The sequence below is a fragment of the Mandrillus leucophaeus genome, unplaced genomic scaffold, assembly GCF_000951045.1.
Source record: "Mandrillus leucophaeus isolate KB7577 unplaced genomic scaffold, Mleu.le_1.0 Scaffold84, whole genome shotgun sequence".
NCBI classification, from domain to species: Eukaryota; Metazoa; Chordata; class Mammalia; order Primates; family Cercopithecidae; genus Mandrillus; species Mandrillus leucophaeus.
The window spans coordinates 3,687,832-3,715,263 of NW_012109141.1; the positions used below are offsets into that span (position 1 = coordinate 3,687,832).

Genomic DNA, 27,432 nt, shown 5'->3' on the forward strand with positions numbered 1-27,432 from the left:
TATGTCTTACTTCTCTTTGAGTTGACTACAACTATAAGATAGAAAAAAAAATTCCTTTTATGGTCCATTGAAATAAGATATTTAGTGATTCTATATATCAACTATGTGTCTAGAACTATGATACATCTTTGCGATGTTTATTTCTTCAGTCATTATTTCTCACAACTCAGGCCAGATAGGCTTATTATCTCCATTTGACAGGTGAGAACACCGAGACTCACAGAGAGTGAGAGATTCATCAACTTTCCCAGAATGAAATAATTAGTAAAAGAGTTGACATTTAAGTCCTCTTCTGTAAATATCAAACAGCAGAAGTATAAACTTATTAGGTGATTGTAAGCATTAAATAAGGAAATATACTTAAGGTGCTTGGCACAATACCTGGAAAGTAGTAAGCATCCAATAAATATTAGCCTTTTAACATAATTTATTTGTCCAACAAGTATTTTTTTGAGCATCTTCATAGGATGAGTTATTGTTCTAGGCACTAGGTATACATAATTAAAGACACTTAAATTTTTTAAAAAGCATTCTTTGCTCTACTGAGCATTCATCCTAGGGGATTGTTTGTAATGATGTGTCTTTTTTTAATTCTAAGAATTTAGTTTGAAGAAATTATACCAGATCATCTTCAATTCAAGGTATGATGGGAATGTTTCGGCACTAAACAGACTTTCTACCAATTTATTAAAGTATGCATATGTATTAACAAAATCAAATTCTTTTGGCAGACTATTTCAGCAGATTTAGTTCATTGTGAGAATGATTTTTGTAAGAATAAATAATGTAAATAGCTACAACATGTACAATTGCACAATGACAAGATTTCTTCATTGGATTTTGGAGAGTACCTCTTAATTTATAGGTGAAATGACAAATAAAGACTGTTTTATTAAAATATTACACTCTTTCCTGCAAAATCAAATTTATGTGGCTGGAGAAGTAAAAATATCTACATTTTCCTAAGGCATCTGAAATTTTTTAGGGCACAGTTATGTAAAGGAAATTTCTTTATAGGCACAGTTTGATGTTTTGAAAATAATAGGTAATACAAAACACCATCGCTGTCAAGCCTAAATTGTATTTACATTGCCTTTGTAAGAATCATTTCAGTATCCGTTAATTAATTCACTGCTACAGAATTGGTGCTGATTTACAAACTTCAAGTCAGAAGCCACTGAGTTTTCATGTATTTGACGTTAACATTCTAAAAGATCTATGTTCGGAATAAAATTTTCCCTGCAAACATTTAATTTTTATAAACACTAGGAAATAAATATATTTCTGGTTTCTTTTCCCAGTCGATTCGACTCCTATGTGGTATTCTTTCTCACACACGATTTTTAATACATTCTTTGGACTACTTGTAGGTTACTCAATTACACCCATCTTTTCTTTGCCAGTGCTACATGACTGTAATTACTGTCATGCAGAATAACTTTTATTATTTGATAGGACAGATATCACTTTGCAAATTTAGGTGTATAATATAATCTTTAAGGACACAGTCTCTGGGGTCTTGTTGCTTGGTTCATTTTGTACTAGCTGTGACATTTAAAACAATGCTTCAATTTCCTCTGTCTCAATTACTTCATCTGTAAAATGACAGTATGATATTGCCTTTTACATGGTTTTGTTTTGAGGATTAAATGAGATAATTTATGAAAAATGGCACAATACTGGCTTCCTGATAGACACAGTATAGTAGCGTCACCTATAATAATAATAATTATTATTATTATTTTGCTGTTTCAAAAAGTTCATATGTTTCTTAACACATTAACACTGTTAACTTTCAAATATAACCCTATTTGGACTCTAATTCTTATTGCATTAAATTTAGAGATTAATAAAATACAGAAAATAGAAAATAAAATTGGGAAAATAGGAATCCTTGCAATAATATTTTCTCACACAATAGGTTTTTTGGTACTGATTTCTTCCTCAGAAATCGTTATTTTTTTCCTAAGTTTCTGAACTGAGTTAATAGTTTCAGCTTTTCTTGTTAGAAAAAAAAATCAGTAAAGCATAAATATGTACCTATTTGACTTTTTTAGTAAAGCTATGGATATGTACTTATTTGACTTTTTTGCCCATATTTTACTTTATTTCATAAGATGAAAATTGGATAGAAGAAGGAAGAGAAAGTTAAGGAAAGTAAAGAGAAAGGGAGGAAGAAGAAAAATATGAAAATTTAATATTATAAATCATTTGTAATAGGACCTCTACGAGCTGTACGTGGGAAATTATTTCATTTGATTTAATTTATTTGCTTCTGGTTTTAGTCTTCTTTTATAGGTGAAGAATCTTAGACTTGAAAGTATAAGGTCTTCAGCTTCCCCTCACTTCAGACTGAATCTGATGATTTTGAGCTTTACACTGCTCTGTCTTAGTTCCTTACTTTCTAAAGAGCCTATAAAAGACGTTTTGAGTTACTCTTTGTCTTGAATAACTTGTGGGAATATTCCTTAACTTTTTAATTGGCTGGATAGCTTGGTTCACTTTTGTTATTAAGTATAGTTCAATTGCAGTATGCCCCCATAACAAGGTATTTGATGCTTTTCAGAACGTTTTGAGATTGTATCCACACTAGAAGTCGCTTTTATTTGGCAAAATGCTCCATGCTTCCTAAAATGAAGCAGTGTTTTTTATGTAATGGGTTCACAATTGGATATGTATTTGCATATACCTATGCTGATAACTAGCTTATTTTCTGAAATTTTAAATTTACATTTTTTAAATTATCATAGGCTGGGCGCGGTGGCTCATGCCTAATCCCAGCACTTTGGGAGGCCGAGGCAGGCAGATCACAAGGTCACAAGATCGAGACCATCCTGGCTAACACGGCGAAACCACGTCTCTACTAAAAATACAAAAAATTAGCCGGGCGTGGTGGCGGACGCCTGTAGTCCCAGCTACTCGAGAGGCTGAGGCATGAGAATGGCGTGAATCTGGGAGGCAGCACCTGAAGTGAGCCGAGATCACGCCACTTCACTCCAGCCTGGGTGACAGAGTGAGACTCCATCTCAAAAAAAAAAAAAAATTTCAAGAGTGAAAATGTAGCTTTCAGATTCCAGCCTATTTGAGACACACTATTATTTCCACCCTCTTCACAAAATATGACCTTCAAAAAACATATATAAACAGTTTTAAATCCGTGTTACTACTCTACTAATTTCTGTGTTATACAATCTATATCAAGATTATTTTTGACATTTTAATTCAGAGCTGTAACCTGATTTACTGCTTTACTGAAAAACATAAATTTTATTTATGTCATAGTTTGGCAATGTGGTTTGTAAATATTTTTGATATACTTTGTAAATAACATTTTACAGGCTCTGAAATAAGAATATATTCACTACAATTCTGTAATATAGCATCCTTAATCTAAAGAAATTTAGTACAAGATGCCATTTATAGAATAATTGTGATACCCATTACAAGTTTAAATCTCCATAACAGCTTGATAATAATCTTGTGATAGATATATATAGAAAGGCTGTACTTAGAACGTATACTGCTAATTGTTGATAATCATCCCTACTCATTACTCCTCACCTCCCACATGGAAAAAACTAAGAGAAAAATGGTGTATTATACACACTCAGCACATAGGTCTTTATTTATTTTCATCATTCAGGAGATAAAAATATTCCAAAAGGAACTGAGGTAATCTTAAATAACCCATAGAAACACAACAACCCTAAACTAGATAGTCATTAAATATTCTAGCCTTACATTTTCTATCAAACGTGATTCAATTAATTTTTGGAATGTACTTTTTATGTTATTTTTAATCACTTTTATAACTTTTGCAGAGTAAAGTTAATGTTTTACATTTATCTAGTGAGTTAAATGTTCCTACTGGAAATATACTTTTATTCCAATTCAATGAGATTTCATTCTTTTATATGAAAAGGTTATGCCCAATTTCCTCAAAGTAACTTGGTTATTTTTAATATATTTCATTTCAAATATAGGGTGTAATACTTCTAACACCATGGCTTAAAAAGTCAGTGGGGTTGAGATAATGCAATTACCTTGTTTTCTTGCATGAGTCAACAAATAGAGTTCATTAGAGGGTTGAATCTCTGTATAATATGAAGCTGTTGTGAAATGCGAAGCATATTTAAAATTTCTCATACTTGCCTCCTCAGAATGGTATGTTTAATAAGCTCAAATTTTCATGTTGAAAAATATCAATGATATTTCTGATTCCTTTATACTAAACATCTTGCTTAATCAAAAATTCATAAAAATCATCATATTCAGCTAACTCGAAATGTAACAGGCCAATATTGAAAAGTCATCTTAGTTAAAAGGGCTACTCTTAGCAGATTCACTATACCATGGGCTCTTTTTAATCAGATCGCTGTCAAAATAAATAAGCATACTTTTCTTTCTCATCCTACAAACCAGACACATAAGAGTTCTTATAGATCAGTTATTTATATTAATATTTTTGTTTATATATATATGTTATGTGGATGTTCAGGTAATAAAAATATTCCTTATTATAGATGTACTCAGAATGGACTGTGGGTTATATTAAATCTATCTCCTTATACTTTGTTATTTTAGTTGTTTAGAGAAAGAGTAAAAGAAAAATTTGTCTATACCAATAAAACATTACCTTTTAGTTTTATATGTTACACACAGAAAATATGTGATCATTACTTACCGCTATAGAACTAATAGCAGAAATTAATGTATTGGTTATGTCTTTACTTCTCTTTTATTTTAATATATTTCATTATCAAAAGATTATACATTGTGAGTTGTCTCCCATTTAAATCATCTAAAGCTTTCTAGAATCTATTTGTTTAAATGCATGTTATTTCTGACAGTAATGGATTTTATAATAAATTAATCCTTTTTCTATTGGTCAAAATTTACTTTCTCCTAACATCAATCTGTGACTTCTAATTTTTATTTAATCTTATTGTATTATATAAATTATATAATATAAATTATAGCAATTATATATGATTATAAGATATCATATATAATTAATTTAATTAAACTTGTATTATGATCAAACAACCTTAGCATTACTATTCAAAGACAGATGATTTTCTGTATTTAGGATTCTAGCCATCATCAGCTTAGCATCCCTAGAAGTTCAAGGTATATGTCATGTTTAGTATTGGGTTTTTTTTTTTTTTTTTTTTGGCTGTATTATTTATTTATTTATTTATTTATTTATTTTATTATACTTTAAGTTCTAGGGTACATGTGGATAACGTGCAGTTTTGTAACATATGTATACCTGTGCCATGTTGGCGTGCTGCACCCATCACCTCTTCAGCACCCATCAACTCGTCATTTACATCAGGTATAACTCCCAATGCAATCCCTTCCCCCTCCCCGCTCCCCGTGATAGGCCCCGGTGTGTGATGTTCCCCTTCCTGAGTCCAAGTGATCTCATTGTTCAGTTCCCACCTATGAGTGAGAACATGTGGTGTTTGGTTTTCTGTTCTTGCGATAGTTTGCTGAGAATGATGGTTTCCAGCTGCATCCATGTCCCTACAAAGGACACAAACTCATCCTTTTTGATGGCCGCATAGTATTCCATGGTGTATATGTGCCACATTTTCTTAATCCAGTCTGTCACTGATGGACATTTGGGTTGATTCCAAGTCTTTGCTATTGTGAATAGTGCTGCAGTAAACATACGTGTGCATGTGTCTTTATAGCAGCATGATTTATCATCCTTTGGGTATAAGGAACTATAATCCTTCTAGTTCTAGATCCTTGAGGAATCGCCATACTGTTTTCCATAATGGTTGAACTAGTTTACAATCCCACCAACAGTGTAAAAGTGTTCCTATTTCTCCACATCCTCTCCAGCACCTGTTGTTTCCTGACTTTTTAATGATCGCCATTCTAACTGGTGTGAGATGGTATCTCATTGTGGTTTTGATTTGCATTTCTCTGATGGCCAGTGATGATGTTTAGTATTGTAACCTCACCACCACGTAACATACTAGACTTGATTTGAATGTGTATAGTCTATTAATGATTTTGTTATTGCGTTAGGCATTTTTTCTCACAGTTCCATAAGAATATGCAACATGTTTTATAAATATATGATTAAATAATTTTGGTACTTCTTTTAATATGTTTTCTTACAACACTCTATTTTGTTTGAACCTATCAATGTCTCTCCTATTCATATGTATTTCTACATAAATGGAGAGTCAAAATTATCTAGGGATAGATGCTCATGTGAATGATGTAAATGAATTAAAACTGAATGAAGAAATGAATCAATAATTATCTAATTATGCCATTGATCCTTGATATTTTTTTCCCTTGCAGTACGGTCTAGGTAAAAGTTTTAGAGTCCTGGATTTGCAGGAGTAACTTCATGAATGTAAGAAGGGTAAAGACATTGATGAATGAATATATAACGGAAGCTATATGAAGGTTTTGTGTCCACCTCCTACCTTAGAGGACCTAGTCATCCAGCTTTAGAGATTCTCAGCCTTGCCACTGTTAACATCTTGAGTTGAACAACGTTTTGGGCTGTCCTGTGTGTTGTAGTTTCTTAACAGATTAAGAGGTATTATTTCACTCTTTATTTCCAAACTTTCATGAATTTTTCTTACTCACATCAAAGCCTATGAAAGGTGGCTGGGTTCTTGGTCACCATTCACCCATATCGGTATGACTTTGCATGACCTTTAAATAAATGTTGGGTTTATTGTTTAATTTTATCATTATAATCATATTATATAAATTGGATATTGGGAGCTTCATGTAATAAATGAAATAATATGCACAGATGGGATAATTGACCTAAGAATGTTTAGCTGAGCAATACAGCAATTTCTTTAAGGAATAGCTGAGTAATAAAACTTTAAAATATGTCTCATGATGCAGTTTATTTTCATGAATTGCAGATATAGCTTCAATTCCTCTAATTAGTTGGATTCAAGTCTTCAACATCAGTTACGAGATCACAACAAATCTCAAAACCAGAATCACGACATTGGGTAAAGAAAAATGGCTTTGCGTAGCCACTCAGTCACTCTAAATGTAACCTAGTGCTTCTCAACCAGGGGCTCTTTTGCGCCCCAGGGAAAATTTTGCAATAGAGATTTTGTTGTCATCACAAGTTGGGGTGGGAGTTCTACTGGCATCTAGTGGGCAGAGGGAGGCTAGGCATGTTGCTAAACATCCTACAATGCACAGGACAAACAATTGAGAACAAAAAATTGTTTGACCCAAGATATCAATAGTGACCACTGAGAATCCCTAAAACTGGATGACTAGGTCCTCTAAAGTAGGAGGTGGAAACACAACCTTCAATATAGCTACAGTTTACAGATAAACTTACCAACATTACTATCCATCTTTATGCTTATAGTTATTTGGTATAATTACTAGGGGTAGGATAATTGGTGTGAATATATTTGAATTTTATTCCTGATTTTACCATCTATTGGCTTGGTAACCTTGGGCAAATCACTATGCTTTACTGACTTTTAAAATGAAAATGCTGTAAAACAATTTCTAAATTATGAGGTTGTTTAGAAGATAAAATAATACATGCAAAGTAATGAACACCAAACCTGGAGAGTAAGTTCTCCATAAATTACAGCTATTATGTTAATTTTATGTACTAATGGTTATTAAGATGTATCAATTGTGATGTGCAAAATGTGTAACTTTTTTGCAAAACTCTAATTAATTTCTGCCACCAGCTCTTTTAAGACTATTGTTAAAAGAAAATTAGCCATTTGTTAATAAACTCAATCCATTAGTTTTTTTTTTTTTTAACAGATAAGTGTTATTATTTTCTCCCTTTGTTTCCGAAGTTGCATGTAAGTTTCTGACTCACATCAAAGCCTATAGATAAGTGTTATTATTTTCTCCCTTTGTTTCCAAAGTTGCATATAAGTTTCTGACTCACATCAAAGCCTATGAAAGGTGGCTGGGTTCCTGGTCACTACTGACCTGTTTTGGTATATTTTGCAGCACCTTTATCTTCCTGGTTTCTATTCAGTAAGAGCCATTCTGCTCTGACATGGGAAAACGTATTTTTTTTCCAATCTAGGATCTGATACAAAGAGTCTACACACATGATTCTTTCTTTTCAACATCCTAACCCTGATGTCACTGTCTATAGCTCTAAGATCTCCATAGGGATCTTTTGGATATTATCTTAATTTTGTCACTGTGGGAAACTCAGTAGGACAGTCTCACATCTAGACCCAGTGGACAATTATGTCTACTTTATTGCTACAACGACTTACGTGTTGGGAAGTCTAGAACCGCATGGTTTTGTGGGCTCAGATATCCTCTGCTCTCGAATCCCAAAACTTTTCTAGAGATTCTAGAGATTCTATTGTTCCTCTTTGCATGAAGCTCAGATGGGTTAAAATGCAAGACAGAAAGCCATCAGAGACCTATTCCTAAACTGAATTAATGTTTCTGCTCTTCTCTCTGATGCTTCTCATGCCCCAGCTCAAAGATTGGTGGAGAGAGGTTTATCTACTCATTCTGCACCATCCCAGTGGCTTGTGAATTTTCCTTCCACTCCTGTTATTTGTGTTAGGACTTCAACTCTTAAAAACTCAAAAGCCAAGAAATCCTTTTTTTGTTTGTTTTTCAATATCTGTTATGGCTTCCCTTAATTGGTGGTAAAATGGCCTAAGGTCATATGGTAATGAAGAATGGAAAATGAATAGCTAAACATATCAGAATATTACCCGATAAGTATATCATCTTGCTTTACTACACACTCTACTTCATAACTAGCAAACTTAATAGATAGTGTTTGACTTTTAAATATCTAGTCATTTCTAGATTTGTTAATTTTGGTGCAAGATTGAGATGGAAGATAAACTTTCTCTGAGCTTGGCAGTCCGTTCAGATTTTAAAGTGTTATTGTTAATTCTGTTTGATCTTTCCCACTTCTTTTTTCTCAAAATATAATATTATAGCCTCCCTGTACATCCTATCTTCCTCATACTGCCCTCATAACTTTTTGTTCATCTATTCCCTCCTATTTTCATTTTTAAAGAAATAAATGGGCAGTTCTGCTCGAGTTCTTCTTCAGGGCAGCAGCCTTCAAACAACTGAATGTTTTTACCTGTTGGTACAGTAAGAAGGCTTGGGGTTACAAGGGAATGTATAATTTTAAGAAATTTAATTTACAGATCCACATGTGCTATTTCTTAAAACTAACCTACCTGAAAACTGTCTAAAAGCTGTAGATTGTTTTTTCTGCCTTGTCTTTCACAATTGCCCTTCTCCCATTTCAGAGAAGAAAGGCACAATGCTCACTCAGCCATCATCTTTTCACTGGCAGAAGATGTAAAGATCTCCAGGGAATCAAACAAAGAGACAGTTTGGAGAGTGCTTTGTAAAGTAGACTCCAAAAAGCAAAGCAAAGAAAGTCTTAGTAAGAAGTATTGAAAGGAGAAGTCTTACTTTATACTGTTTACGTATCTCTTGTTTACATATCTGTTTCAGCTAGACTGAAACAGGACTCTGACTCTTTTTACCAAAGCTTTCTTGGGGTATACATGTGTTTGGGTGTTTGCATATACCTATATCTATATACACACATATAACATATACACACATATGTGTATGTAATATCTTTTCCTATCTCTAGCTCTCTAAATATGTATACATGTATGTATACTTAAATGTATACTTATCTCTTAGCTATCTCTTTAACTGTGTAATTAGAATTCAGTAGTGAGACTGTTGTATCCCATATGTCGATGACTGGCTTTTGGCAATGCAGACATTTTCTCTAAGTTGAATGAATGAGATAAACCTGTTTTTCTAAAGTTTAATAAACAATATATATTTAAAGGATTTATCATATAAAATTTGCCAAAAAAATGCATTTCCACAATTATTTGACATAATCATAGTTACTGCTTTGGTCTGAATGTTTGTGTTGCCAAATTAATATGTTGAAAGCTAATCGACGATGTAAGTGTCAAGAGGTGAGGAATCCTGAGGGATTACACAGGAGTGAATCCTTAACCATGAGAGCTGCTGCATGGGTTGCACCCAGGAACGCCCAGGGCTATGTGGAGCTTTGGGAACACAACCCAGTGTATCCTGAAACCAAGAAATTGAGTCAAAGATTATTCTCAGGCTTTAAGATATAATGTTGTCTGCCCTGTTGGACTTGGGTTTTGAACTTACTTGATACCAATATTACCCATTTCTTTTCTTTTTGAGACAGAGTCTCACTCTGTTGCCTGGCTGGAGTGCAGTGGCGCTATCTCGGCTCACTGCAACCTCTACCTCCTGGGTTCAAGCGATTCTTCTGCCTCAGCCTCTCAAGTAGCTGGGACTACAGGCGTATGCCACCATGCCTGGCTAATTTTTGTATTTTTAGTAGAGATGGGGTTTCCCCATGTTGGCCATGATGGTCTCGATCTCTTGACCTCGTGATCTGCCCTCCTCAGCCTCCCAAAGTGCTGGGATTACAGGCATGAGCCACCACATCTGGCCCCAATTATCAATTTCTTAGTTCTGATTTCTGCATTTTAGAATTGCAAAATATATACCCTCCGCCTTCCTCACCATCATATTTTGGAAGCACGTAAGTTATTTGATTTCACAGATTCCCAGGTAGAAAGCAATTGGCCTCAGAATAAATCACACCCCAAGTGTCATCCATATCTGATTTAGATATTTAAATGAGACTCTGGACTTTAGACTTTTGAGTTGATGCTGGAGTGAGTCATAACATTTGGAGCTATTGGGATGGTGTGGATGCATTTTGCATGTGAGAATTTTGGGGAGCCAGGGGCAGAATTCTATGGTCTGAATGTTTGTGTTCTCCCAAAATTTTATTTTGAAACCTCATCCTGAATGTGATAGTATAAAGAAGTTGAGTTTTGTGGGATGTGATTAGGTTTGAGCATGGAGCCCTCATGAATGGGATTAGTGCCTTTATAACAGAGGCTTTGGGGAGCTTGTTCACCCTTTCTTGATTTTGTACTTTCCAGCTTCCAGAACTGTGAGCAAAAAAATATTTCTATTATTTATAGAAATTTATTTCTATATTAGTCAGGGTTCTATAGAAAGACAAAATCAAAAGCATGCATAGATAGAGACAGACAAGAAGATTTATTAGGAGAATTGGCTCATGCAGTTATGGAGGTCGAGAAGTCTCACTACGGCTGTCGTCAAGCCGAAGAACCAGGGGAAACCAATGTTGCAACTCTCAGTCCTAGACAGAAGATCTGAGGTGCTGGAGGGCTGTTCATTGCAAGTTCCAGAGTCCAAAGGCCAGAAAACCTAGAGTTCAGATGTCCAATGGCTGGAGAAAGAAAAGGTGTCCCGGATCCAGAAAATATAGTAAATTGGCCTTTCCTCTGACTTTTTGTTTTATCTGGGTCCCCATCTGATTGGATGGTGCCTGCCTCCACTGAGAGCAGATCTTCCCCCACTCAGTCCCCTGACATGACAATATCCTCTGGAAACACCTTCACAGATACACCTTAAAATAATGCTTTACAGCTATCTAGGTATCTCTTAATCCAGTCAAGTTCTTTATTTTATTTTATTTTATTTTATTTTATTTTATTTTATTTTATTTTATTGAGACAGAGTTTCACTGTTGTTGCCCAGGCTGGAGTGCAATGGCACGATCTCAGCTCACCACAACCTTTCTCCTGGGTTCAAGCGATTCTCCTGCCTCAGCCTCCTGAGTAGCTGGGATTACAGGCATGCGCCACCATGCCCGGCTAATTTTGTATTTTTAGTAGAGACAGGGTTTCTCCATGTTGGTCAGGCTGGTCTCGAACTCCTGACGTCAGGTGATCCTCCCGCCTCGGCCTCCCAAAGTTCTGGGATTACAGGCGTGAGCCACCGCACCCGGCCCAATCCAGTCAAGGTAATTCTAAAATTAATCATTGCATGCTGTCTTATTATATCTCATTATAATGTCTTATTATAAGCCAGAATGGAATAAGAAAGAGGCTAATTTTAAAAGGTTAAGAGGCTACCTAGTTTTTAAATGATTATATGGGATATAAGGCCATTTTTAAATTGACAGATAAAAATATATGTATTTATTGTGTACAACATAATGTTTTAAAGTATGTATACATTGTGGAATAACTAAAGCTAGCTAATTAACATATGCATCACCTCACATTGTAATTATTTTTGTGGTGAAAACAAGATCCACTCTTGCATGTTTCAAGAATACAATATATTATTATTAACTCTAGTCACCATGTTTTAAAACAGCGGTTTGTTTGTTTGTTTGTTTGTTTGTTTTTAGACACAGCCTTACTCTGCTGCCCAGGCTGCTGGAGTGCAGTGGCAGAATCACAGCTCACTGCAACCTCTGCCTCCTGGGTCCAAGCAGTGATTCCCCTGATTCAGCCTCCCGAGTGTTTGGAATTACAGGCATGTGCCACCATGCCTGGCTAATTTTTGTATTTTTAGTAGAGATAGGGCTTCACCATGTTGATCAGGCTGGTCTCGAACTCCTGACCTAAAGCAATCCACTCGCCTCGGCCTCCCAAAGTGCTGCGATTACAGGCATGAGCCACCTCACCCTGCAGATTTCTTGAATTAACTCCTCCTATCTCGATAGAAATTTTATATCCTTTGATCAATATCTCCCCTACCCCTTCTTTCTGTCCCAGCTCCTGATAACAGCCATTCCACTCTCTACTTCTATGAGTTAGACTTTTTCTGATTCCACATACACATAAAGTGAAATCATGTGGTATTTGTCTTTCTGTGCCTGGCTTATTTCATTTAAAGCGATGTTCTCCAGGTTTATCTATGTTGATGTAAATGACAGGCTTTTTTTTTCTTTTTTAAGGCTGAGTAGTATTCCATTGTGTATGTGTACCACATTTCCTTTGTCCACTCATCTGTTGATGGACACTTAGGTTGATTCTGTGTCTTGGCTACGGTGAATAATGCTGCAAAATCATGGGAGTGCAGGAATCTTTTAAACATACCAATTTCTTTTTCTTTGGATATATATTTAGGAGTGAGATTGCTTTTTGAGTGAAAGAGCATATTGTAATTCTTAGATAATTTTCCTGGGTCATAAATGATACCTTATAATCTATTATTCCATATCTTGAGTTCTTTAAATGCTTTATTTCACACTTGCTCACACTGGAGCTCAATTGCCATTTGTCTTACCCTACACAGCTCCATGAGTTCTTCCTGCACTTTACTCCCACTGATTCAGCATTCCTTTGCTTAGAATAGCTTGGATAATTTACTGTGTACTCCCACTTTTAGGTTATTTATAAAAATCTTTAAATAAAATTACTGTCAAACCCAGGGAATGACATTGTTAAACTTTCCCACCCAGTAAAGGATTAATTTAGCTCTGTTCTTTTTCTTGTAATTGCGTCTACTCCTCATTGACAGTGATCAATAGGTATTTGTTAAGCAGCACACTATGTGCTTAAAAGTAGACCAGAGTCTTGGGACATACCGATGGATTCAAAGACATTAAAAGGATTCTACTTAATCACAAGGCAATTAAACTTTATTTGCTTTTTTAACAGTCTCAATAATGAAAATTTACTTAAGAACATGCAATAGTTATATTCACCATTTACTGTTCTTATTCTTCCATTAATGAATGGCCTTATCTGTGTTTTCTATTGAAAATACACAGGCAAACTTCAACTTTTCTTCTAAGTTTTAAACAGTTATCCAATTGATACTAACATTATTTAGAGCCTATATCTAAAAATATGAACTTTTAAAAAATATTACTGAGAATGGGAAAAGGCAATATTCTACTGTAGGTTAAGAGTCCTTCTCACATTAAATGAGTGATTCTTAAATATAAAATTATGGAACAGGGGCAGTCTCCTGATGGCACTTTTGTCAGGTCAAAGTGAAATGATAAAAATGAGAACATTAACCACAGTTTAACAAAAAGTTACATTTATGTAATTGCCATGTCTATCCTAATGTCCTTCTGATTTTTTTTTGTGTTAATATATCCTGTTTCTACTGATGATGTGGTTATTGGACAAGGAAGGTGGGCATTTTTAGTGTCCGTAGTTGGTGTGTCAGTCCATTCTCATGCTTCTACAAAGAACTGCCCAAGACTGGGTAATTTATAAAGGAAAGAGGTTTAATTGACTCATAGTTCCTCATGACTGAAGAGGCCTCGGAAAACTGATAGTCATGACAGAAAGGGAAGGAAACACATCCTTCACGTGGTGGCAGGAAGGAGAAGTGTCAAACAAAAGTGGGGAAAACCCCTTATAAAACCATCAGATCTTGTGAGAACTCACTCAGTCTCACAAGAACAGTTGCATGGAGGTAACCACCTCCATGATTCAATTACCTCCCACTGGGCGCCTCCCAGGACATGTGAAATTTATGGGAACTACAATTCAAGATGAGATTTGGGTGGGGACACAGCCAAGCTGTATCAGTTGGTAAATGGGAAAGCTGGCAAATTTGTGCTACTCTTCCTCACTTCTTTAAATGTTATATGGTATGTTGGATTCTAAATATTAGTAATATTGATTTATATATCAATAAGCAAAGAATTTTAACTCTTCAGTAGAGCCTTGGCTACAAGATCTAAGTAAAGATTGTATGTCCCCAAATCCCACAGTGTTCTCCCATATTCTTTCTCTATGGCCAGCTGATGGCCAAATCATATACTTTAAGGTGAAAATATATGTTAAATCAACAACTCAACTACATATCTGCTTCACATGGAAGATTAATTTGCAAAACTTATATTGCTCTAAAATTTTTGGCTTCGAACTCTCAATAAATGAGAGTTTTCTCTGTGCTGATAAATCATTGTTACATGCGTTTGTGTACATTCAAATCTACACTCCTTTTCACTTAGCAAACATGTCCTTATAGGGAAAAATACTTTAACTTGGTAAAGGATAAATATATACATGAAAGTAGAATTAATGTAGTGATACATAACTCCACTGTGGGCTAAGTCCTTATTTGTTATTTTTTCAACAATTTTTTCTCAGATATTAACTAGGTCCCAAGCACTTTGCTATATTCTAGAAAAGAATAAAGCTAGACTGGGTGCGGTGGCTCATGCCTGTAATCCCAGCACTTTGGGAGGCTGAGGTGGGCTGATCATGAGGTCAAGAGATCAAGATCATCCTGGCCAACATGATTAAACCTCATCTCCGCTAAAAATACAAAAATTAGCTGGGAGTGGTGGTGCATGCCTGTAGTCCCAGCTTCCGGAGTCTGAGGCAAGAGAATCACTGGAACCCGGGAGACCGAGGTTGCAGTGAGTGGAGATTATACCACTGTGCTCTAGTCTGGCAAAAGAGCAAGACTCCATCAAATAAATAAATAAATAAATAAATAAATAAATAAAGCCAGACATAGTCACAACCCTAGCTTAAAGAATAAAGGTGAATACAGGTAGCCATCCATAGCCTTATAAGAAAATACACATTTGTCACTGTGGAGAGATTTCTTTTTTTTTCTCTCTCTCTCTCTCCTTCTCTCTCTCTCTCTCTTTTCTTCTCTTTCTCTCTTTCTTTCTCTCTCTCTCTCTTTCCTTCTCTCTCTCTCTCTCCTTCTCTCTCTCTCTCTGTGTGTGTGTGTATATGTGTGTGCATACAGCTTCTCTGTGTGTGTACATATTATGTACTCACATACACAGGGAGAGAGAGAAAAAGAGAGACAGAGAGCCTGCAGAAATCTGAAGAATAAGTGAAAGTTAATAAAAAGGGATTCAAAGTAGGGGAGGAAAAGAAGGCCCCAAGGCTACAGGGAAACAGGTAAGGATGAGGGGCCAAGTGAAGGCAGAAATGAAAGGTAAGCAGGGGTGATTCAATGTTTCTAAAAGGAAAGGAAAGCCTGGAGGTGTTTTGCTCAGGGAATATCAATATCTGATCAATGTGATGGAATCATAGCTTTAGCTGAATGCAGAGAATGGATTGCAGGGAAGCCTGGGGGTACATGCACGTAGATGATTTAGTTTCCTATTGTAGATATTATGGGAAAAGGCAAAATCGCAGCTGAACTAAGAAAATTTGTGTTAGTGAAAGATACTAAGAAGTAAATGAGCCTGAGTAGCATTTAACAAGTAGATTCAAGAGAATTTTTTATTAATTGGGCAGGGGAAATACGGAGATGGATATCAGGGATGACTTTTTTTCTTTTCTTTCTTTCTTTCTTTTTTTTTTTTTTTCTTTTTTTAAGACAGTCTCACTCTGTTGCCCAGGCTGGAGTGGTCTAGTGGCACGATCTCAGCTCATTGCAACTCAGCCTCCCAGGTTCAGGTGATTCTCCTGCCTCAGTCTCCTGAGTAGCTGGGACTGCAGGCATGCACCACCACACCCAGCTGATTTTTTGGTTTTTATTTGGTAGAGACAAGGTTTCACCACGTTGACCAGGCTGGTCTCAAATTCCTGACCTCAAGTGATCCATCTGCCTTGGCCTCTCTAAAATGCTAGGATTACTGGTGTGAGCTCCCACGCCTGGCCAGGATTGACTTTTAATCACTGACTTAGAAGCTGGATTCATACAGGTTCTATTACATGTGGAGCCAAGGTTTAAAGGGAAATCTGGATACAGACCATGCAGAGATTTGAGATATCCAAAAGACTTTGTCAAGGAGGCAACCGGTATACATATCTGGGGCTAAAAGTAAGATCTGGCCTTGAGATATAAATTTCTTGTTAATCCACTTATAGGTGTCAATTGCTACATATATGATTACCTAGGGAAATATTATAGGATGAAAAGAAGACAATCTTTAGAGGCAGCCTTGAGGAATTCAAATCAGTAGAGAAGGTAAGATTCCAAACGAGGCAGAAATGGATTGCCTAACATAAGACAAGAAACACAAAAGATACATGACAAGGAAGCCAAGGTAAATACAGGTCCAGGCTAACAAAAGTAAATGCTACTTAGGAGTCAAGTATTAAGATGGTTGGAAAATATCCAGTGGATTTAGAAAAATGTGTTTGGTGATAATCATGAGACATTTGGAAGTAGAATAATAGATTAAATTAATGACTAGTCTGAGAAATGTGTAAAAAGTCAGAAAATTGAGAGACTAACTACAGAGAGCTCTTAGAAGAAACTTGTCTTTGAAACTGGAAAGTCTCTAAATTGGTCCTTAATTTTCAGATGTTAGGTTTACTTTGAACGAATAAAATATAGAAGTAAAACTTAAGGAATATAAATTAAAATCTTTAAAGATTGTTAAATACCAAATTCCTCACTCCGTGAGCGTAGTTTTATTTAGCACAGGTCTTTTTGGTAATTGGAATAGTTTTTTAATAGACACCATGCTTAATCATCCTCAAGAATCTGCCACTGTGATTCAAAGATGTTTCATACTCCACTTAAAACATCAAGCATCTAAAATAAAAAGAATGTATTAGTTCACCTCCTGGAGCTTTGAGATATTTTAATAAAAACAACTAACACTAATAATGGGCTCATTAACACTTCCCTTTGTCATGTATAAGTATCCCTGGGTCTATAGCCAAATATAGTATAACCTCCAGCAGGAGTGTATATGTGATTAAGACTGGAATTTCCTCAAGTTTGAAGCAAATCTTCAAAATACTTGTTTGTTCTGATTCATTTTTAGTTAAATACCCTCAAGAAGTTTATATGAACTGCTATGGCAAATTGTACAATCATCACTAAAGTGTTACTTGATGGTTTCTGGAAATTGTCCTTTGCTAAAATAGTTCATCCATCAGAAAGTTGCTAACAAAGACATCAAATTGCAAAATACGCATTCCATTGGAATAAGGAAGTGGTTTTGGTTAAAAATCAAACTGTTCTACAGGAGAATGATGATACTTCGTGTCTATTATTAACACTTTAAAACTGAAGAGTTTACGCGGTATTTTCTGAGCTCATCAGTTCACTGTATAATGGAGTATATTATGAAAAACTCGCGAATGCCAAAAAGCAGGAAAATATATCCAGAACTAAAGTTCTTTCCGTGGAGGATGAATAGAAAACATTATTTTGAAGACTTTATTTTTTTTTCCTAAAAATTCAGTTTTCTAGTGATTGCTTCTTGTGTCAAAAACAATAAAAATAACAATAAACTGAAATGTACAGAACACTTGCTATATGCCCAGGAGTATGTCAAGTTTGCATGATTGCTAAGAGCTTGAGCATTAACAAATAAACAGACAACTTAGTTTGAGATTCTGACCTCTCAGTCCTCTAAGCACAGTAACATCTGCCACCCATAAAGTTGTTGATATAAATGGTTTAAAAATTACCTAGTTAGGTAATGACAAAACACATGTATAGGTAATTTAGAAAATAAATAATAAAATGAATAAAGATACAAAATTATAACTGGCAGCTTAATGAATATAGCTGAAAAACAATATAGCATTTTATATGTAATTATTAAGTGGAATGTGAAGGATTGTACAAAAGACTGGTTGTCATTTGCACTTTGGGATTCCTGAACCCAGGCTCACATACTGTGAATTGGCTCACTTGGGATCCATTTTCATCTACCTTATCTTTTTTATGCAGATTAGAAAATGAAACTCATATTTTCCTACATACCTTCTAGTCAGGCATGACTTTGCAACACAATTCTGACTGTTGAAAAATTGGAAGTCTTTTAGGAATTAGCTGCCTATCTACATAGAAAGATAATGCTTTGAAATAAAGTTTTTCCCCTTCCATCCTAGTCCAGTCTGGTCCTTAGATATGGTGCTTCAGCAACCAATCATGACCATCGGTAGCATTAGAGATGGCAGAAAGGATAGAAGGGACTTGTTACTGATGACACCATGGTGCCATGATACTAGCCCTGAGCTTTTCATTATGTAAGATAAACAAAGCACTCCCTGTTTAGGTAATTGTTACAGAAGGTGTAATGTTTTGTTACCAAATGCATTTTTCATATCTACAGAGAGTGATTTGTCTTCATGTATCAATAATATTTAGAATGATGAGACCTTATATTCAGTTATTTAAATTCTGGGAATTATTCCAAAGAGATGGATTTATAAAAGACCGGTGTGCCCTAAAATAAATGAGTTTGGTTAAAAAAATTACTTGCAAAAAGTATTCATTTTGATAATATTTATAACACTGAAAAGTAGAAAAAAATTAAATGGTAAGTAGGTAATGAAAAGTAAATTAAACAAGTTATACTTATTTTATGGGCCATTATCTAGAACAAAATGACTCTTAAAATGAGTGATGCTAAAAATATTTCAATCTAAAGAGAACCTTAAAAAATTAATATTTAAAATTACATACAATATGATTAAAATTCCACGTTAAAGCAAGTAATCCTAAGGTTTGTGTCAAGTTGATATATGTTATGGAATATTTTCTTACCATTACATTATATGTTTTTTCTCTTAATATGACTACAGTAGGGGTTAAATAGAAACTTGTAAACTTTAAAAACTTTTATTATGCCAAATTTTGAAAACATACAATAAAGAGAATGCCATATGATAAATTCCAATTGTTTCACATGTATTCTATGCTTTCTTCTTTTTTCACTCTAGATTATTTTGAACCAGCTACCAACATCATACCATATTCCTGCAACAATTTTAGTCTGTATCTTAGAAACAGGAGAATGCTTTTAAAAAAATAAACACTAAATAAACACTATATCATCATCAGGCCTAGAAGATTCTAAATAATTTCATAATATCATAATCAAATATTCTATTTTTTTACATTTCTAGGGTTTCATAAATTGTTTTCTGCTTATTATATCAATAAGAAAGCAAATGCATTCCATCTCTTGCAAATGGTTGATGTGTCACATTGCCTCATATTACTTGTTTGCAATTTATTTCTTGAAGAAACTGTGACATCTTTCCAGTAGAGTATCTTAAAGTATGGATTTAACAAATTGCAGCTTGTTGGTACCATTTATTACATTTCTCCATCAGACATGTATGCTATTTATCGACAAGAATATGATGTATATGGTGTTTTGCTCTTTCATGTTTATGTAGTATTAACAGTCATAATAATCAATGCCAAAATCCACCTTTTATAGAGATTACAAAAAGTGGTATTTTACTTTAAACATTTCTAGTTTTATTAACTGGAATGCTTGCACAAAGAAAAACTTTGTATCTCTTCAACTACAGTCATGCATTGCATAACAATGAGGATCCATTCTGAGAAATGCATCAATAGATGATTTTGTCTTTGTTCAAACATCATAAAGTATATACTTACATAAACCTAGATGGCACAGCCTACCGCATGCGTAGGCTCTACGGTATAATAGGCTATACGATATAGGTTACAAACCTGCCCAGCATGTCAGTCTACTGAACACTAGACAATTATAACACAATGGTAAGTATTTTTGTATCTAAACATACCTAAACATAGAATAGTTACAGTAAAAACACAGTATTATAGGCTTATAAGACCCCTGTTGTATATGTGGTCCATTGTTGACCAAAATATCATTATTCATTGCATGATTGTATTTGGTTACCTCAAGATTTCTCAACCCTGGTGCTATTGATGATTTTGGACTAGATAATTCTTTGTCATGAGGAATTGTTCTGTGCATTGTAGGATATTCAGTCATGTGTCTGGACTCTTCCTTCTAGATGGCAGTAACGCATTTCCCTAGATTTGACAACCAAAAAGGTCTCTAAGACATTGCCAATGACCCCTCGGGGCAAAGATAAAAAAACCCAATTGAGAACCACTGGGTTATCTTAAGATGTATATATGAAAAGCAGGATATGTTTGATTCTTTTCCTTTATTTATCAGTTTCCCAAATGACCAATTAGTTATCAAGCTTTCCTTAGAGGAGACATAATAACTCATAATTTTAAATGTAATTTATGTCTTTGTATTCACTGTAGCTACTAGTTCTATTTATGTTCATATTTTCTTATTTTTTTATCTGTGAAAGACTTTTCTATTTGGTTTCTAAATTTCTTCGATACATCTAGTGGCCTTGTTTCCTGCGATACCAAGTTCTTTCAAGCTAATTTTGTGTATTTTTGTGTAAAATTTGTGTGTTTTCTGCCCAGGCCTGGAGCCCACTATTTCTCCAAAGAGTCTTGTCTTTTTTTACTAGGAAATATAATTTAGAAAATGCAATTTGGATGTTTGAGGTGCTCATTAGTCTCAAGGCGCTTTCAGTGGACAAAAGTGGGAATACATATGTGTATATATATATATCACACACACACACACACAGAGTCATATTTCCAATTCCATTTCAGTATGCATAGCTTTTTTTCTTATTCTTTAACCTTATACCTGTATCTCCTTTCTTCACTGCTGCAAACTTTGATACCCAATGATACTAACATAGTCACTCATTTGCTTTATATTTGTGGTGGGCAGACAGTAAAGCTGCCCTTAAATTTCTTACATCCTACTAATTAAACCTTAGTGTAATCTCATACGCTTGAGTGTGGGCTGGACACAGTGACTCAATTTTTTTTTTTTTTTAAATCCTGCCACAATATTTTTAATTACGTACAAAGGTCTGACATGTCATCCAGGGACCCATTTCACCCACTGCTCTGTTTGGCCGCCAATCTTTTTTCTCTCTCCTCAGCAATGGTGAGGCGGATACCCTTTCCTCGGGGAAGAGAAATCCATGGTTTGCTACCTTTGCCAATAACAAAAATATTGGAAAGTCGAGCGGCAAAGCTGTTGCCATTGGCATCTTTCATGTGAACCACGTCAAAAGATCCAAGGTGCCTCTCTCTGTTGGTGATCACACCAATTCTTCCCAGCTTGGCACCTCCAGTCACCATACACAGGTTACCAGTGTCGAACTTGATGAAATCAGTAATCTTGCCAGTCTCCAAATCAATCTGAATATCATTCACCTTGATGAGGGGATCAGGGTAGCGGATGGTGCGGGCATCATGAGTCACCAGATGAGGGATTCCTTTTGTGCCCACAAAGATCTTTCTCATTTTGCATAACTTGTACTTGGCCTCCTCAGGTGTAATACGATGTACAGCAAAGCAACACTTGGTGTCATAGGTCAGACGGAAATTCTCTCCCATCTTGTCAATGCTTATGACATCCATGAATCCAGCAGGGTAGGTTATATCAGTTAGGACCTTGCCATCGATCTTAATGAACTGCTGCATGCAAATCTCCTTTACTTCATCTCCTGTCAGGGCATACTTAAGTCCTTAGGAAAATGATGAGGGGGAGACACTCTCAACTTGTGGGGACCGGTGGATGGACGAGGAGCAAACACACTGGTCAATTTATCCAGCATCCAATGCTTTGGAGCTGCTACCTGCTTCAGATGCTTCTTGGGACCATGAGCCATGGCTGCGTTAGGCAAGGAAAGAGACAGTGACTCAATTCTAATGAATAGAATTTGACAAAAGTGATTGAATGTCACTTCCTAGGTTACATTACCAAAAGAGCATAACTTCCGTCTTGCTGGCTTTATGTAGTTCTTTGCTGGTTTGCTTTGAGGTAATCCATGTGTTCTGTTACAAACTGCCCTATGGTGAGGTCCACATGGCAAGAAACTGAGGAAGACCTCCCAGCAACAGCTAGAGAGGATCTGAGGTCCTCAGATGAACAGCCCACAAAGAATTGAATCCTGCCAACACCGATGTGAGTGAGCTAGGAAGCAGATCCTTTCACAGCTGACCCTTGGGTTGATTCTAATGACAAACACCAGCCAACACCTTCATCCCAGCCTTTGGAGAAAAGTCAAGTGCAGACACTCAGTTAAGCTGCACCCAGATTCCCACCTTCAGAAACTGTCCCCAGGTGCGGAATGGGGCTATAGTACAAGCACAGCTTTCTATGTTTACTGATTGTATTTCTTCTATGGTTACTCAACCGTTCCTTTCCTTTGTAATTCTGGAAGGCACTTGGGCAAGCGTGATTAATCCTAGTTTTTCTTTTCTTTTCTTTTTCTTGAAGCTCCCTTGTAAAATCTTACATGCTTTTATTTGAAACCCACACAACTTTATTATGTAATGTCCATACTAGGTACTGTGGAAAATGGAAATTCATAAATTAGTAATAACCCCAAACAAAATACAGTCAGCCCTCTGTATGCATCTGTGATTTTTTACATCATGGATTCAACTAACTGTGGATCAAAATTATTCAAAAATAAATTGCAGCTCTATTGAACATGTACAGACTTTTTTCTTGTCATTGTTTCCTAAGCAATACAGTATAACAACTAGCATCTATTTACATAGCACTTACAATGTGTTAAGTATTGTAAGTAATCTAGAGATGATTAAAAGTATTTGAGAATATTTGTGTGGGCTGTATGCAAATACTATGCTGTTTTGTATAAGGGACATGAACATCCATGGATTTTAGTATCGGTGAGAAGTTCTGGAACCAATCCCTCATAGATACTGAGGGACAACTGTATATAACACATGCCAAACTATGGAACCTTCTATTGACACAGCATTAATGTTTCTTAGCCATTAATTTCCTTAACCAAGAACATGAGTCTTGGAATTAACTTTGGCCTCAAATGTTTGTAATCACAGCATAGGCAGTAAGCCAAAGAAAATAAATAGATAAATCCGCTGACAGGACAGACGAAAATAATGTATTTATGTGTTCACTCACGCGACAAATATTTATTGTGTCTACAATATATTGGGTACTTAGAATAGTACTATTAGAATATACTAATAGTAAATATTGGGTACTATTCTAAGTATCCAATATATATGAGTAAATAAAGAAGACTTAAAAATGCCTTTATGAAACTTATAATCTAGCAGAAATATATAAGCAATAAACATGAAGAATAAGTGAACATCAGGAGGCAGGGATCCTAGGACCACCTTGAAAGTCTGTTAGCCACAGTAAGTAAATGCCATTGTATAGTGGAAGCTGGAAAATGCTATGGAGATAAATAAAGTTGGTCAGAGGAGAAGGAGTACACAGAGGTGGCTTGGTTTAAATTGAAACAAGATAGATAGTGAAGATCTTTTTAAGAAAGTGACTTTGTGCAAAGTCATATGCATGACTCAGGAGAAAACAACTCAGACTGGAAGAACAGCAAGTCCAAATATTTGAGTGTGCCTGCTATGGTCTAGTAACAGCAAGGGAGTCGTGTTGCTGGGATAGAATGAAGAAAAGTAGAAAGTGAAAAAGACATTGAGGGGACACTGGCTTTTCAAGGGCCAAATAGGCATAAGAGGATTTTGTCTTTTTCTCTGAAAACAATGGAGAATCACTGGAAATTTTTGAGCACAGAATTATTAGTAAATTAGGACAATCCGCGTCTTATTTCAGTCTCTGTGATTCAAAATAAGTCAAGAGCATATGCTCAGGGATGGAGCACCGTGTAATAATTTTATAACCTGACCCTAAATTTGTACGTATCTTTGATATACAAACATATTATTTTTCTCAGTTTAATGTCTGTATAAACTCTTCAAAAATTGAAATGGACGAAAGTATACCAACTAATCAGATCATGTCACATAGTATTTTTAGAAGTCATCAGGAATACCAAGTATAACACTGCTATTGTTCCTACCTCACAGAATCACTTTGGAGAATTCCACAAGTCCTCATTATCTGTGCTAAAAAAAAATATCAAAAATGTAGTTAGGGTCTACGCTAAGAACCCCTGACACAAAAATAACACAGTTGTGTGCTGTTTACATCTTCTTAATGCACAAGGGCTTCCCTAATGAAAGTTCTCATTTGTTTCCTTCAAAAATCATCCTATGCCATTAAACTAACTTTCAAAGACTAGTCATCTAATTAATATGATTTTGTTCTCTCTTTAGTCCTATCTCTCTTTTGGAAACTATTATTATTCAAACAGTAGGTAGAGCGGTATATTTTTCTTGTTTCTTAAGCTTTCATTTATTATTATTTTCCATTATTTAAAAAAGTGTTCTGTGTTCATCTTAGTTTGGGCTTGCATAACAAAATATCATAGACTGGGTGGCTTAAATAACAAAAACTAATTTTTGTGCAGTTTTAGAGGCTGGAAGTTCAAGATCAGGGTGCCAGCATGGTCAGTTTCCAGCAGGGTTCAGTTTCCGATGAAGGCTCTCTCTTTGACTTGCTGACAGCCATCAAAGTAAGACCCCACTCATATGAGCTCATTTTACCTTAATTACCTCCTAAAAACCATATCTCTAAACAGAGTCACATTGGGAATTAGAGCTTCAACTCCCAAATTCAAATTCATATGAATGTTGTGAAGACACAATTCAGTCTTGCATGCATGTATATATACATGCATATACACAGATATACTTGTACCATATTCATACATATGCATACATAGTATGTGCATACATAAATATGCATACTATGTGTGTGTAAAATATAGACAAATATATATCTATACACATATAATACATATATACTTCCCATTTCCTTTCTTATTAATAGTTTCTTTAGTTCTCTTAAGAATTTAAAATTTAAATTCGTTTTTCTTTGATTCTAAAATTCTCTCCTATTACATCTTCTTCATAGTAAATCACCTATTGGAATTTGTCAGTTTCATCGCTTAGTTTTCAAACCACTGGGTTCCTTAAACACATAGTAAATTCTCTTTGTCTATTCATACTTTCCCACTCATATTAGACAAACCTGCACCTTGAGTGAATGTTTATCTTCAGATTGAATTCAGGGACTAGGAAGTTGTCACTTAACAGGCAGTAGGAAGAAGTTTTCCTTTCACTGCGAGCTGAAAGTAAACGAGTTTCAGAGGAGAGTCCCTTCCTGAAATGTGCAAGAAAGCTCCTAGTTTTGTGTTTGACAAGACAAATAGAAGTGAGTCTTTCTTGGTTGCATGATAGAGAAATAATTCCACTTTTGAGTAGAGCTCCCAGAGGGCAGCCAGGGTAGCAAGATCAGCAATGTTTTTCCAGATATGAGTTTAAGACATGAGTAGAAGCAATTCATCCCCTAATGTTGGAGAAACATCCTCAACCCAACAGGTACATTTATCTAGTTCACACATGCAAGGATGCCTGGGAACCAAGAATTGACATGTGTGGCACCCCTTTACAAAAAATTTCCCTCTTTTTCTCCTCCTCATCATTTCTATCAGTGTTTGCTATTTATATTAATTGAGTCACTTCAATAGAATACATTAGAGTAAAGATAAAGTCCTCCTATGCCTGTTGAGCCATGTAAGATCCAGGACTCCAACACCCTTTGACTTTATCTTTTCTGTTACAGAAATCAGGTTTCATCTCAGTTTTTAAAACTTTGTTTCATACATCTTGTGTTATTGCTATATTCTCTTAAGAAAAGAAAATTTAACAAGGTAATAAATGTTCACTTAGCAAAATTTTCCATCTTGGTGTTTATGCAATTTTGTATTAGGCATAATTGAAAGTCAAGAGAATTCTTGACTTTCATGAGTTTACTATGTAGTTAGAATTTCATAAATACCTAATGTAGATGATGGGTTGATGGGTGCAACAAATCACCATGGCACGTGTATACCTATGTAACAAACCTGCACATTCTGCACATGTATCCCAGAACTAAAAAAAAATAAGTTCAGGCATGATTAATTAAACAGAGATAATTACAGTAAGCCTGGGATAACCTCCTTGCCGACTCTGATATAAATTCCTATGGAAATACAAAATAATGGAGCTCTGAATGAATTCAGGGTTCACTAAGAGATACATTGGAAATGTCTTGAAATGGTTTTAAAGGAAATCATGGGTGTGAGTTGGTGAAAATTTTACCTGGCCCATGCCAAAAATAAGCAAATGTGAGAATAAATGAAGTTTCAAGAATCACTAGAGGATTCTCAAGTAAGGAAAATTCAGAGATAGCTTAGGTGATAGGCTTTAAAAATACATTAGATTGGATTTAGCATCTATACATTTTTTTCCATTTAGTAAACAATTTGCACTTGACACAATACATCTCAAGATTATTTCATATGTGCTAAACAATCTAGCGTCAACAATAATTATCAGGTTTCTACAATATGATTAGTTGTGTCATGGGAAAATAAGTGTGTCAAAGAATAGTATTCTCTAATTTCATCACTTGTCAGCATTGAAATGACCAAAGATTCCAAATAAATCCACACCTTTTCCTTTGATCCAGCCTCAGATAAAATTGGAATGGATTTTGAAAAGGAAGGATTTCCATAGCAATGTAATATCGAATTTGTGTAGGAAATATTCTGAAACATAGAAGTGATGCAGAGGACATAGAGTATAAGCTATGAGCCTAAGTGGATGTCTGACAGAAGCTAGTTTTGTCTAACATATATATACACTGCTGATGACTTCCTCCAGTAAACCATGACTAGGAGAGAAAAAAAAAAAAATTGAAAACAATGATTGGTGTCTCGTGATTCTTTTTGCTACTGATTTAGAAACTCTTTTGTGTTCTTAGCATTTGTAGTCCCAATAAAATAAGAAAATAATATTAAAATAGGTAAACTATAGAAATACAATTTCCAAAACAGGTTCTCAAGGTGGTTCCCTTTG

At 35.2% G+C, this 27,432-nt stretch overlaps 1 protein-coding gene and 1 pseudogene across 2 annotated transcripts in view; one reads left to right on the top strand and one right to left on the bottom strand.

The window, feature by feature from the left end:
• LRRTM4 (leucine rich repeat transmembrane neuronal 4) overlaps positions 1-27,432 on the top strand; it is an 843,540-nt gene that overhangs the window by 98,754 nt on the left and 717,354 nt on the right. The gene's annotated exons all lie outside the window — the stretch shown is intronic.
• LOC105530694 lies at positions 21,435-22,277 on the bottom strand (annotated as a pseudogene).